At 29.2% G+C, this 14519-nt stretch overlaps 1 pseudogene; it reads left to right on the plus strand.

Annotated features, from left to right (window-relative positions):
• The first annotated feature begins 6722 nt into the window (after positions 1-6722).
• Positions 6723-13469, plus strand: LOC149529473 (chlorophyllase-2-like; annotated as a pseudogene).
• The last annotated feature ends 1050 nt before the right edge of the window (positions 13470-14519 follow it).

Consider the following 14519-nt stretch of genomic DNA (forward strand, 5'->3'; position numbering starts at 1 on the left):
TGAAATTCTACCCAATTTTTTAAAAACCACACCAGAATTGGAGTCTGGATGACCAAGTTATAGGCTCACAAAGTCAAGCTGCCAAATCGAAAAGCAATCTGGAGAGGGGTCTAGCAAAAAATCTATGATCTTAAATTTGATAGCCAAATGACTGTCATAGCAATTGTAAAAAGCTTGGGAATGATGGTCAGAGGGCTATCAAATTTAACTTAGTGACGGGCTGACATCAACGAAAAAATGGGCCCCTATTGACGTGTCAGGTTGACTGGGGGTACGGATCTATACAGATGTATAAGTGGCAAAATTTTGTACATTAACGTGTCTCTGAGGGGGTAGGTCTTGCATGGCAACGAGTACACATGGCAGCAACTTGAACATTTCGCATGGCAAAAAAGCTAATGTGCCAGTCTTGTGTGGCAAGAGCGGGCATATGCCACGTGACAATTTGTAAGTGGGAGTAGACCAATCTATGTGGACAATGTGTAGGTAGTGTGTTCAACCGCATGGCATAGGCTGGTTGACTAGCCCAATTTCTTTTTCTAGGTCAAACTTCTAAATGAAGCAATGGCACTGGAAACAAATGTAATAGGTTAGAGTTTTAACTTGCAGTGACCGAGAAATAATGAAAGCGGCTTCAAAAAATAACAATGTGGTGGCTGAGAATACTGAATGCAATGCTCGAAAGTTATAATTGATGCCAAAAACTTGCAAAATGACCAAAGTTGCTATCTTCATGGGAGAATCTATAGCAAAGATCACAGGCCAGGAAGTTGAATTTGCAAGCATAGTAGAAAAAATAGTGCACGGGCTGCAAAAAAAATGGCACCAGATTTTATGTTTGAAAGGCATCAAAATTTATAAATAAAATTCCCACATGCAATGTGGTGTGGGCTCTGGCCTATTTAAAAATAAAAAGGTGCAGACTATCAAACAAAAAGCCCATGGGTGGACAATGTTGTGTGGATCAGTGGGTGGTTTGGCCAACCAGATTTGGTTAGCCACTGTCCAAAATGTTGTGCAGTACTCACTGCATGGGCCAAATTTGTGTGAAGAATATTCTCCTGCACCAAATAAAATAAGCCACCAAATAGTAGAGTTGAGGTTTCACTGCCCAGTTCTGCTAAAAAAAATTCTTTATTGGGTGCCTGAAGGGCAAAAATTTTTTGCAAATTCTGATGAAAAATTATAGAGAAATAAAAAAATGTAGATCCAAATAAATCAATTAAATTTGCAAAAAATGACCATACCCAAACTGTAAATCAAGGCCTCCAGGGTCTGATTTGCAAAAGAAATTGCCTCACTGTTGACTTTGGGCCAAGGTAGCCAAGTTTATAGTCAATCTTCACTGATTCAGCATTCCAGACACAATGGTGAGGTCAAATCTAGTTTTAGACGCTCTCAATTTTTACAGTACTCTAGATTTAGGTTGAGGTATTGAAGCAAGAGTGGTCTCGAATGACTATGTGATGAGAAACTCTCCAAGCTTTGATACCATGTAAGAATTTGCCTAAGGGAAAAATTCACCTAGGAATTAAGAACTCAAATACAAGCACAACTATGGACTAGAAAGAGAGAGTATGATTAGAATGACGATATATTCAATCAATATGCCATGTAAAAGTACACTAGGAGTGCATGTATATAAAGGCCTTTGAGATACATCTAGAATGCCTCAGAATTAGCACCATGATATGTCATACAACTAGGAACATGTCCACCAGATATGGCTTATCCTCCATTAAGCACAAAAGTAAGTGCGGTGATAAGAGGATAAGCCTATAAGGGTGTGACATGCAAATCGGTGTTGTAGACACCATGTGCTAAAACAGAGTTGTGTACTCCTATGTTGTCAACATGACAACTCAAAAAAGGTGCACAAACTCCTAAGTGTCTCACATAATAAAATAATAAAATAATGGAAAATAATAAAATAATACATTAACCTAAGTAAACTTAAGTAAGTGTAAATAGTAAGTATGTATTTGCACCAACAATATAAAACAAAACTCCTATGTCCTCCATACATTACTAGAAAAACTTAATACACAACATCCCTCCAAAAAGCCCTCACACCATCGACTCAAACACCCTATGCACACACATAGGCTCATAAGCCCTAGCCATCCAGAAAACTTAAACATCACATACTAAGTGGATGGCTTGAACATTACACACTAAGCTTCATTCCAACACTAAAAGTGTTAAATAGTCAAAGTTGACTTATTTTTCCAAGCTTAAGTTTCTCCTTAATGTGTGATGTTTATGGGTGGCAAATACTAAGGCTTGATCCCTAGACTAAAAGTGTTAGACGATAAAAATGACTTATTTTTCTAAGCTTAAGTTCATCTTTAATATGTGATGTTAAAGAGTGACTCTAACTATCGAAAATCTAACAAATCATAAACAATGGCCTTGTACAAAACCACCACTCCTATTCATGATAAGTTTCTTTTCATATCTGTCTTTGTGGTTGATTATACAACTATCATGTGTTATAATAAAAAAATTCTAACATTCATTCACACAAATCTATTCTCTTAGAAATTGACAAGTTAATGGCATTTTGTGCCCTTACAGAAAATGAGGAAAAACTAGTCCTACCCAATATGACACAAGGAAAAAAGTGAAAGGAAAAGCTAAGGCATAGATAGAACCACATTATTTAGCTATCCAACAATTTTCTTGATAATCTAGAAACATTTAGACATGTGCGACTAGGTACAATTGATCCTAAAATTTTATCCCACGTACCTCATTTTCCAAGGCACCAACTATAGTGCAACTTTTTTGCACCTTACGAAGTCGTGCCAAACTGCTACCCGTGCCTGACTATTCTACCCTGTGATGCATTCACTGTGGCATCACCACCATGCACATGGTTCGAGGAATGATGATGGGACAAATTTAGGTATGTGGATACTAATTTATTACCAATTTATTCCTGCATTGAGCCTAATAAATGGAAAGTGTTCATTTAGCATAATAATATTTTTGCATCATATTTTACTATAAAATAAATACGTTGGTAATTTTTTTCACCATGAGTTAAAAAAATAAACAATATTTTGTATGATTGAAATGTGTATATTTATTTTCAATATTTATGTGTTGAATATGGCATTTGATGTTCTATTATTTTATCTAGGATGAATGTGCAATACAACATTGTAAATAATGTTTAATTTGATTTCATTTGATTTCATGTTATAACATTCCATATTTAATAGATTTTTTTAATTATTTTTATAATTATATTATATAATCAAAACATAGATATTAAAATTAAAAATATAATCATCAAATTGATTTCTAAAATATGATTTTTTTAAATTATATTATGATAATTGCAAACTTATAATTTTCTATTCAATTTTTTAAACTTATTTTATATATGAGATTCACTAGTAACTATTCAACTTACAAATAAATCATAAATCTACTTTGATTTTTAATCCTATAATAGTATAGCTAATAAGATTTTCTTCTCTATTCCCTCTAAAATATACTTCAATTTAATGAAAAATATATAAATTCAAATTTATAAAAAGTGGAGAATAATGTCATCATTCAAAATTCATATACAATTTGTGTCTTAAAAAATCTTGGACCAAAAAAGTAATATGAAGGAAGCATTCTTCTAATACAAATGATTTTTAATCAATGAAATTACAATTTAATTTATTTTTAGTTTCATTTTTTATTTTGCAAAATATCTAAATATAAATATAAATATAAATATTATTAAATTTATGATTACTATGAAAAAAATCAAATGTTATTTAAAACCAACATCATGTCTTGTCCATTTAAAAGAAAAAATTTTAAAATTTGTAAAAATATTTTTTAAAAATTCTAATTTGTTAATATTTTTTATTGTTGTTATTCTAATTCCTAAAACATAAAAAGTTTGTTCATAAATTGTTAGATTTAATTTTTAAGAATATTTACACATATTTGAAATGTTAATTAGGCTTCTTTGATATATGCTTATGCAATTATTTGTAAATTATTGATTAGTTATGGAATTGAAACTAAAAGTTTTATTAGAAAGCATAATGTGTTGAGTGAAAATTAATTTAACTATTATTATTATTATAGTGCAATATTGTTGGGATGAAGGATGTCAAGCCTATGTAGTGATCCATGAAATTTTTGTACTTATGATTACACGTACCAGTAAACTTTAAACATACATTCTTAGTCTAGATTAATTTTTATCAATCTTATACAATTATTTTTAGTTTTGATTTAGGTATAATTATTTAAAATTATTAGGAGAGAGGACATAATAAATAGTGGAGTTAGGAAGTAAGCTATTGGAGATTTGAAGTTGATTGAAGTGTTAAATAAAATGATTAGTCTCTCCCTTTCCTTCTTTAATAGATCCACCTATTATACTATTATACTAGCTTCTCCAATAAAATATACATATTAGTGAATTAAAAAAAAATGTAAAGCAAAATCTATTTCATAATATGGTTTAAGAAGAACCATTAAATTAATATGGACACTTTTTATTTCCTTCAATTTATTTTTAATTTTTAATTATTTTATTATTTATTTATCATTATTTAATATCATTTTAGTTTATTTCATTATTTATTGTATGTTTATTAAAAAGAGTTAATTCATTGTTTACATTGATTTAAATAAAAATATTTCTTTACGCAGTATTATTATAAATTAGAATATGTAATTTTACAATATCTAAATTTTGATAATATTAAGCATAAAGTTTAATAATATTAATATAAGTTCACAAATCTAAATTAGCATGCTTTGCTTAGATCTATTCAGTTAAATTTATTGCTCAATCTATAAACTTAAATCATTCTTTTAATTCAATTCTTTTTCTTATAATTATTAATTATCTATTACAATTTTTTATTAAAAATAATAAGAAAAATAAATTTGATTTTTCTTAAATATTTATTAATTATATATTATGATCAATCTTAACATTCTATGCATCTAAGTTTCATCCAATAAATAAAATAAAACATAAAATTGAAGACTTTTGTAATTGATTATCTTCACAATTTAAGACTTGAATTATATCCAAAATATAAAACACAAGATACTAAGAAGAGTTGTTCACTATCATCAACTTACAATCCAATACTTGAATTTCATCTAAGATCTAAAATAAGAATTTTATATGTATGTATGTATGTATGTATGTATGTATGTATGTATGTATACATATACATATACATATACACATACATATACGTACATATATGTATGTATGTATATAGATATATAAATATATACATATATACATATACATATACATATACATATACATATACATATACATATACATATACATATACATATATATATATATATATATATATATATATATACATGTACATGTACATGTACATATACGTGTGTGTGTGTGTGTGTGTGTGTGTGTGTGTGTGTGTAGATGTATATGTATATACATATATATATATGTATATCTATACATACATACATACATACATACATACATACATACATACATACATACATACATACATACATACATATATATATATATATATATATATATATATATATATATATATATGCATATACATATGCATATATACAAGAGAAGATACTATTGATGAAGATTTTCCCACTGTCATCAATCTTAACACTCTAAAATTCAAACTACACCCATGATCTAGAGAAAATATATTAGTGAAGAACGATAGATTCACATCTAACTCACTATCAACCTTGACCAAAAAAAATTATGTAATTAAAAAATATGAATCATTTAACCAAAAAAATATATATTATGTAGTTAAAAAATATGAACTACTTAACGAGTACATGTTAATAATTGACTCTTATAAGTGTTAAATAATCATACTTGATTGCTTTTGAATTAATTTGAATTAAAAATATTATATTTTTATAAATGAATCTTATTCCAAAACAATTCAGAATTACAAATATTATATTTCAATTCATCATGTTGTATAATTCCAATTGAACAAGGTGAAATTTTTTCATCAATATTTCAAATACCATATTCCACACATAAATCATATAAATCATGAAAATAAAAAACATCCATTTCATTCACAGAATATTCTTTAACTCTATATTTATTTTGTAGTAAAATATGATATAAAACATCAGTAGCAAAAATATATATATATAATATAAAACATCATTAGCAAAACAAATGATTATGCTCAACAAGAAAATTGAATAGCAATTAATAAAGAAATAGCAGTGGTGGGAATAAATTGGTAAATTATTGATATCTAGGTAAGTAGATCCATCGCTATCTCATCATCCTCGAACAATGTGAATGATGGCTGCAATGCAATGACGTCTATACAGCCACGAAAATGCACATCCATACGAAAGAGAGGACTTAATTTTTTAAGAAGTTTGAAAAAGCAATGTAAAAGAAGTGCATTTTCGTGGCTGTATAGCCACGGGCCAATGCATTAGATGACTGAGCAATCGGGCAGGGCAGACTTTGGCACGACTTCCCACCGTAGCCGATGCCAGTTTTTCAAGGAGGAGATTCCATACGATCTCGTGATTCATATTTCAAATGAGGAGGTGCCCGCTAATTTCAAATGTCCGTCACCTCCTCGAATGGTACACTAGAAAAAACATTATTTCATTCCTCTGTGATAAGACGAAGGAAAATTGACCCCCTCCCAACCAATATGAACCAAGACAAAATACAATAGGACACGCAATGGTAGAGAGAGAGGTGGGTATTAATACAGGTACCCGATAATTTGGCTTTAAATACAAACATTTGAACATGTGAGCAACCATCCTACCAATTTTTGATTCTTGAGCACGCTGAAATGGGCGTAGAAGATGTGTTCAAGATCGGCCCTCTGCCCAGTCAAACCCTAACAATATCTCAAGGATGTAGAGGAGAACAGAGCTCTCCCAAGCCTCTACTGGTGGTTGTCCCCTGTGTACAAGGAGACTACCCTGTTCTCCTCTTCCTCCATGGCTACCTCCTCATCAATAGCTTCTACACTCAACTTATGCAACACACTACTTCCCATGGATACATCACAATCGCTCCTCTGTTATATATACTTCTCTGCATCCACTGTCTTAGCATATTTGAAATCTGAACAGATTTGGGGGAAAATTTCGTTACGAAATTTTGAAATTGTGTAGGAGAAAGGGAAGATATTTTAACTTTTATAATGGTTGAAGATTGTAAGGTGCAATTAATTTAAACAATATTTGATCTGGACGTTCTTCTTTTTTAGGAATAATTGGTACGGATTCTCATTTTCGAGCTCTGATGATGATTTTAATTATTTACCTTGACGACAGATATTTCTTGTGATATTACGATTGGAATTTAACTGTGTGATAGCAATATCACAATTTGAATTGCTATGGAAATATTTTCCTACTTATGGACAGATATTTCTGTTAACTTTCTGCTTTTGTACAAGTTACTAAAGAATACCTAGTTGATTCATATATTTTGTTTAAAGAATAATCTATCCAGACATTTTTCTGCTTTCTGTTTGAAGAATTGTTGATTTGTATATTTAGCTGTTTTAATGATAGTTTTTTGTTATCATGAAATATTTGTTGTTTAGAGAGTGTTTGATTCGGATGTTTTATTGATAATTTTATTTATTTATTTTGAGTTATCCCAAAATTTTCCTGTTTACAGAATGACTGGTTTAGAAAAAAAAAATCAATTTGAAGAACGATTGATTCATATACTTAGTTGTTTTTACGAAAGATTTTTTTGGCTGTTGATTACAAAATGACTAATCCAGACATTTGTTGTTTTATTGATATTTTTTAAGTTCAGATTTTTTGTTTAAAGAATGATGATTCTGAAATTTGTCTGGTTGAAGAATATTTGATTCAGACGATAACAGTTTGAACTTTGAATTTTGGAATTTTGGTTATTTATTTTGAAAAAGGATTTTTTCTATTTGTCATTTATAGAATAACTGATCCAGACATTTTGGTTTTGTATTGATAATTTTTTATACTTAATTTGAATGAAAGACTTTAATGTTTTAACTTTTTTCTTAAATCCATTAAAAAAAACTACAGTTAAAAATACTACAAATTTCAGACTTTGACACACTTTGAATTTTAAAGCATGACTGATTTAGAATTTTTTCAGGTGGAAGAATGATTGATTCATACACTTAGTTGTTTTTACAAAAGATTTTATGTTTCTTGATAATGAAATGATCGATCCAAACAAATTTATTTTGAATTGTCCAGATATTTTTCTGTTTAAAGAATGATTGATTCATAAATTTGTCTGTTTGAAGAATATTTTATTGATTCAGATGCTAACTATTTGAATTGTTGGAATATTTAAATGCAGTGTACGTTTCTCCCTGCAGCCAAATGCTCACCTACCCCTTCGACGTCCAGAACAGATAGCAACATTAATACGGGTAGGTGAGATTTTCAAATCAAAAAAAGAGGGAAAAAATGGAATGTGACAAAAGGAATGCTTATTCATTCATTTAGAGAGTTCAAGCATATTCAACAGATCAGTAGTTGCAGAGCAAAGCAGAGAAGGAAGAAGGAAACAAGTTTGTGCCTGCAGTTGCACGTACTTCCCCTATTCACTCTATGAGTTTATTGTTGTTTGGTTTTGTTCTGTTAAAACAGTGATTTCCCCTGGCACCTTTGTATGCAGCCATTAGAGTTGTAGGCTTAATGTTTTTAAAATTATAAAGTTGTTTGAAGTTTTACCGGTTTAGGGTTATTTTAGAGTTTTTGGTTGAAGCCAAATGCTCCCAGATTTTGTAATAGTTTATATCAAAGATTGAATAGAAGGCAAGCAGGCATACTTGAATCCATTGCTCTTCCCTTGTATGTTGCATTTGAGTAGTTTGTTTGAAAGGTTAAAGCTTTGGCTTTTTGGTTTTAATGGTGAAAGCATTCACGTTGAATTTCTCTAAGTTATAATTTTTCAGTTTGGAACAAAACACTCGGCATCCTCTTCACTTTGTTGTAAGTGTCGAGCATTTCCTTTGTCAGCCGAGCTCACTCGACATCCATTGATGCCAAGCATTTTTTGTGTGTCGAGCTCTTCTTGTGCCGAGCCAACTCAGCACCTGTTGCCTTTACTTGGCACCATGAAGTGCCGAGCAATCTGTGACTCGGCACCTTCAAGTGCCGAGCAAGTGCCAAGCAAAATGAGCACTCGGCACCTTCATGTGCCGAGCAATTTTTAAGTGCCGAGCAAAAATTTTAGGTTTAAGGCTGTGAGTTGTAATTTAAATTTATAATATTTCTCACATGAATGATAATTGGAATGACAATGATTTTGTTATTTATTTTGATGAAGGAATTTTTTCCATTTGTCTTTCATAGAATAATTGATCCACACATTTTGCTTTTCTAGAGAAAAAATTTAATAATTAATTTGCATGAAATATTTTAATTTATTTTCCTTAAATTCTTTAAAGGAATCAAAGTTAAAATATTTCTGTAAATCCCAGACATTCACATCATTATAAACTTTCCAGTCTAGAAGAAAATGTCTCCCTGACAATTTTATTTTATGCAAATGTATGATATAACCTGTCTGAGCGCCTGTGTGGAGATAAATGATGTTGTATGCATCACGGAGTGGCTGCGTAAGAATCTTTCTCAGTATCTATCAGCAAATGTGCAGCCAGATTTCGAAAATGTTGCGATTGCTGGTCACAGCCGCGGCGGCAAAGTAGCTTTCGAAGTAGCGCTGGGTAAAAGCAAGAATCATCCATCGATGCCCTACACGGCGCTGGTGGGAGTCGATCCCATTGACGGGACGTTGCAACCAATTGTGTGTGGGAAAGAGGTGGTGAATATGCCGACCCTTGTAATTGGATCGAGTTTGAGGCCGGCGAAAAAGAACTGATGTTGTCCTCCCTGTGCTCCGGCTTACGTGAACCACGTGAATTTTTTCAGGTGGTGCAGCCCTCCAACTTATCATTTCGTGGCCGTAGACTACAGTCACATGGACTTTTTGGATGATACCATGGGCGGGGTGAAAGGGAAGATGTATTATTTGTGTAAGAACGGTCTAGTGAGGGAGCCCATGCAGAGGTTCACGGGGGGAATTATAGTGGCTTTTTTGAATGCCTCACTAAGGAAGGAGGCTGACGATTTGGAAGAGCTAATGAAGAATCCTTCGCTCGCTCCTGTTAGATTGGATCCCCTTCAACATATGGCAACGGCTATCCAGGGAGTTCGTTCAACTACCCGGATGTCCAACTTCACCCAGTCCCGTATTCCTGTCGTGAGTGTTGTCAGACTACCTTGCCTTGTCAGACAGTACCTGTCATTACCTGCTGCTGTCAGACATACTTGTCTTGTCCAAATGGTAAGTGTAAGTGTTTATTTTTTTTTTTAATTTAAATTTTGTAAGTTTTCATTTTTACTTTAATTTTAAGTAAGCTAAGGGGCTGTAAAAAATAAATTAAATATAATTATAATTAAAATCATGATAATTAAAATAAAAATAAGGCAGATCAAGAGTCTTGAATCATAAAATAAGGCAGATCAAGAGTCTTGAATCATTTTCTCGGGTCTTTTAGACTCACATAAATATGATGGCACCTCAAGAAGGATATCTCTAGACTTATTTTATATATACATTCATAAAATAGTTTCTAAGTACTAATATTTTTATGTTTTTAACATTTAAAATATAAATATAATTTATTAAGAAGTAACAAAATATCATTTTAAAAGTAAATTGATGATTTTTATATACATTGAAAATGTTCTCTTTTAATTTGCTTCTTAACTTGAGATTGATTTAATGGAGAAAAAATGTCTCTCAACATAATTTTTAATTTTAATTTTTTTGGGATATAAGAATTATTTTTTATATTTTATATTATAAATATTTACAAGATTTTTTTATTAAAATATTTAAAATAAATTATATTTAGATATGGAGATAAGAATAAAAGAAAACAAAGCTATAATTAAAATGTAATATTGACAATTAATAAATGTATTTAACTAAACAATAACATTATTTTCTGTAATAATTTGAAAATGAAAATAATAATTTAATAATTTAGAAAATGTTTCATTATAATTATGCTTTTTCTTACCAATCAAATTATTAATATTATTTTTCTTTTTCCAAAATAAGTTTTACTTATATTTAAATTTTTTATATATAATTGATAAAATTTGAATTTTACATAGAATATTTTTAGTTTTTAAATTGAATTAGATTTATTGATATAGTCATTTTTATAAGATTTATTTTATATTTTAGATAAGTATTTATGTATTCTATTATCATTCAATTAAAATTAAAGCAATAATTATTTGTTTTGATTATTAAATTAGATTAGATCTATACATTTAAAATTACATTTAATATGACCGATCAAAAAAAAATTACATTTAATACTTTTTTCTTTTTTTTTCACATTCTATTATATATATATATATATATATATATATATATATATATATATATATAATCATTTTTTTAAAATATAAAATTATTTTTTAATATTCTATTATAATTATTTTATTAGCCAAATTTTATTTGCTAAAGATTAAGAATATATACGTAAATAAATTTTTAAAAAATCAAGTTGAAAACATAAATTTAAATATTAATTTAAAAAATATATATTAAAAATTCCCATTTGCTTTAAAAAAGACATTACAATTCTTTAATATTTATTAACCAAATATAATTTATTTTAAATATTAAGCATTTAGTTGAATGATTTTATAAAAGATGTACTTATCAATTAAGAGTTGAGTACGGAAAGGACATATAACAAGAAATAAACAAAAATAATAATTCAATAGATTTTCATAAAATAATCTTGTAAATATTTATAATATAAAATATATAAAATAACTACTATATTGCCAAAAAAATTTACATTATCAATTATGTCAAAATTTTATCCACTAACATTGAAAGCATATTATACAATTATAATTTCTAAGTTGATATTTAAAGACAACTTTTTTATTTCAATTTAGTATAAAAAATTAATTATTTACTTTAAAATGATATTTTGTATTTTAAATATTTAAAACAAAAAGTTATTAATTCTTAGGAAATTATTTTATGATATATATATATATATATATATAAAATTAAAATTAAAGTAAAAATTAGCACTTACAAAATTCAAATTTAAGTAAAAAACTCACAAAAACTAACATTACAAAATTCAAATTCAAATAAAAAACTATTTGGAAATGACTGGTACTGTTTGACAAGGCGGGGTTGTTTGACAATGCGCATGGCAGGAATACGGGACTGAATGATCTCGGGCATCCAGGCAGTCAAATGAACTGCCTGGATAGTCGTTGCCCTTAGAGAGTGGTTAGGTTTGGAGTAGTGGGGCTGTTGGGAGTGGTGATGATGAAAGTCTGAATGCTTTGGAAAAAAAATGATTCATTGAGGCAATGATGGTGTGTCTTTTCCATTATTTTATGAGATTTGTTGGATGATTTTGAAGGATTCAATTGGATGATTTCGAGGTGTTTTACAATTGTGATTCATTATGCTATTAAATTCCATATTTTGGATCATGTTCTTAGAATCATTATCAAGAAAATAATAGAAATTTATAAACGTTCTTAGAACTTTCGTGGGTGATCTTGTATCCTCCAGCTGATCTTGTATCACCCAGTCTAATATATTATTTTATTAATAGAAAGAGACTATTAATCATTTTTTTTTTATAAAACAAGTAGATATTTGATTTAAATGTCATATTTAGATATACATTCTTCTCTTTTATAAATAATAAAGATACAATATTTATATAATTTATTTTATTTTGTTTAAAAGACAAAATATTTTTAATTAAGAATCAAATCTATATCATCTAATTTATCTAGAAAGAAAAATATACTTGAAAGAAAAATTTAATATAAATAATATATTTAAATGATTAAAATAAATTCATGCAGTAGTCTAACTGCTAATATAATACCATATCTAACTTTGATTTTCATAATCACAGTTTTTACTCTCAAACCAAAGATACAAATATCTTTATAGTCTTTTCTTCAATCCTTCAAACTAGGAGAATAAATTACATGTAATTTGAATTATTTTTCATAAAATAATATTGCATCAAACAAAACAATATGAAGAGGCTACCATACAGCATAGGATTCCCTAGCAATGATGTGAAGTTTAATAAATATACTGAATTTGTGTGATTAAGTAAAAGATGTTTTCATCGAAATATTCTTTCCTTTGGACCTTTGTTTTAACATTTTTAAAAAGCGCAGAGTGGCGTGAAATTCATTGATGGTGTCTTGTCTTCCTGATTGTGGAGAAATCGAGTATTTGACAGGTATTGTCTGACAAGGCAGGGTCATTTGACAACGCGCATGATAGGAATACAAGACTAGATGAACTCGGGCATCCATGCAGTTGAACAAACTGCCAAGATAGTCATTGCCCTCAGTATATTGCTTTACCATCAATCACTGTCTAATGGGTGATTATGATATTGTATTTGATAGTAGTATGATCTATTAAGATTAAAAATATTTCTATGGTCAAAAATCATGGATTTCTTATGATCTCAACCAAACAATGCGTATAATTTCCTATTTAGATATTTCCCAATTTATATCATTTATATCTATTATATATATAGAGATATAGATATATAGATATAGATATGATATTTTCTTTTGAAATCAATTGTGTAAGAAGATTTTTTTAATCAATATTTTGCATGAGAGTGTGAACAATGGCTTCTCTACCTTTTGCTTTGTTGCAGGGTTGTTTGGGTCCCCTTTGCCATAGTAGGGCAATCAGTCTGGAAGTTATAACATGGAATCAAAACTATGCATGCCTCTCCGCCTACCTTTATATTCCTATGAACCATAGGCCCTACCAGGGTTGAACCATAAGGAAAAAGATGATTGATCCTCTTCCAACACCATCATGATGAAAGATAGTAAGTAATAGGAGAACATTTGATGGACCATATCATTTGATCCAAAATAGTGATGGAAAAACTTCTTAAACAATCGATTGTCTTGGATTGTCAAAACTTACTCACTATAATAGATAAGATATTTTATATATATAGTGTCAATGGAGAATTTGTATTCTTGAAAGAGAGGTACAAATTCAAATTTGATGAGGATTTTTGGTACACTTAGGTGTTGTTTGTAAAGAATACTGGGTAGTTACACATTGTTGCAATCATATGTAGACCTAAAGAGATGACTCGTATGGTGGACTATAAAATCTCTTTTCCTTTTCTATAGAGAAGGTTTTATTTTCCCTCTAATTGATTATATCTAAGGTGATTTTTCATTTCATTAATAAGATAGACCAATATCAACAATATAACTACATGCAAGCACCTTTGTCTTTCTTTTCTCTACTCCCATTTGCAAGATTGTTAACCTTTTTTATTTGAATATTTTAAATAGTTAAATTAAATTAGTAACAATGAAACAACAAAGATCATCCAAGCATATTTTTATCAACTTGATCAAGGTACTATGAGGAAATTCAAATTTTTGAC

The sequence above is a fragment of the Cupressus sempervirens genome, chromosome 11 (assembly GCF_028749045.1).
Source record: "Cupressus sempervirens isolate cs-2001-9-10 chromosome 11, ASM2874904v1, whole genome shotgun sequence".
NCBI lineage: Eukaryota > Viridiplantae > Streptophyta > Pinopsida > Cupressales > Cupressaceae > Cupressus > Cupressus sempervirens.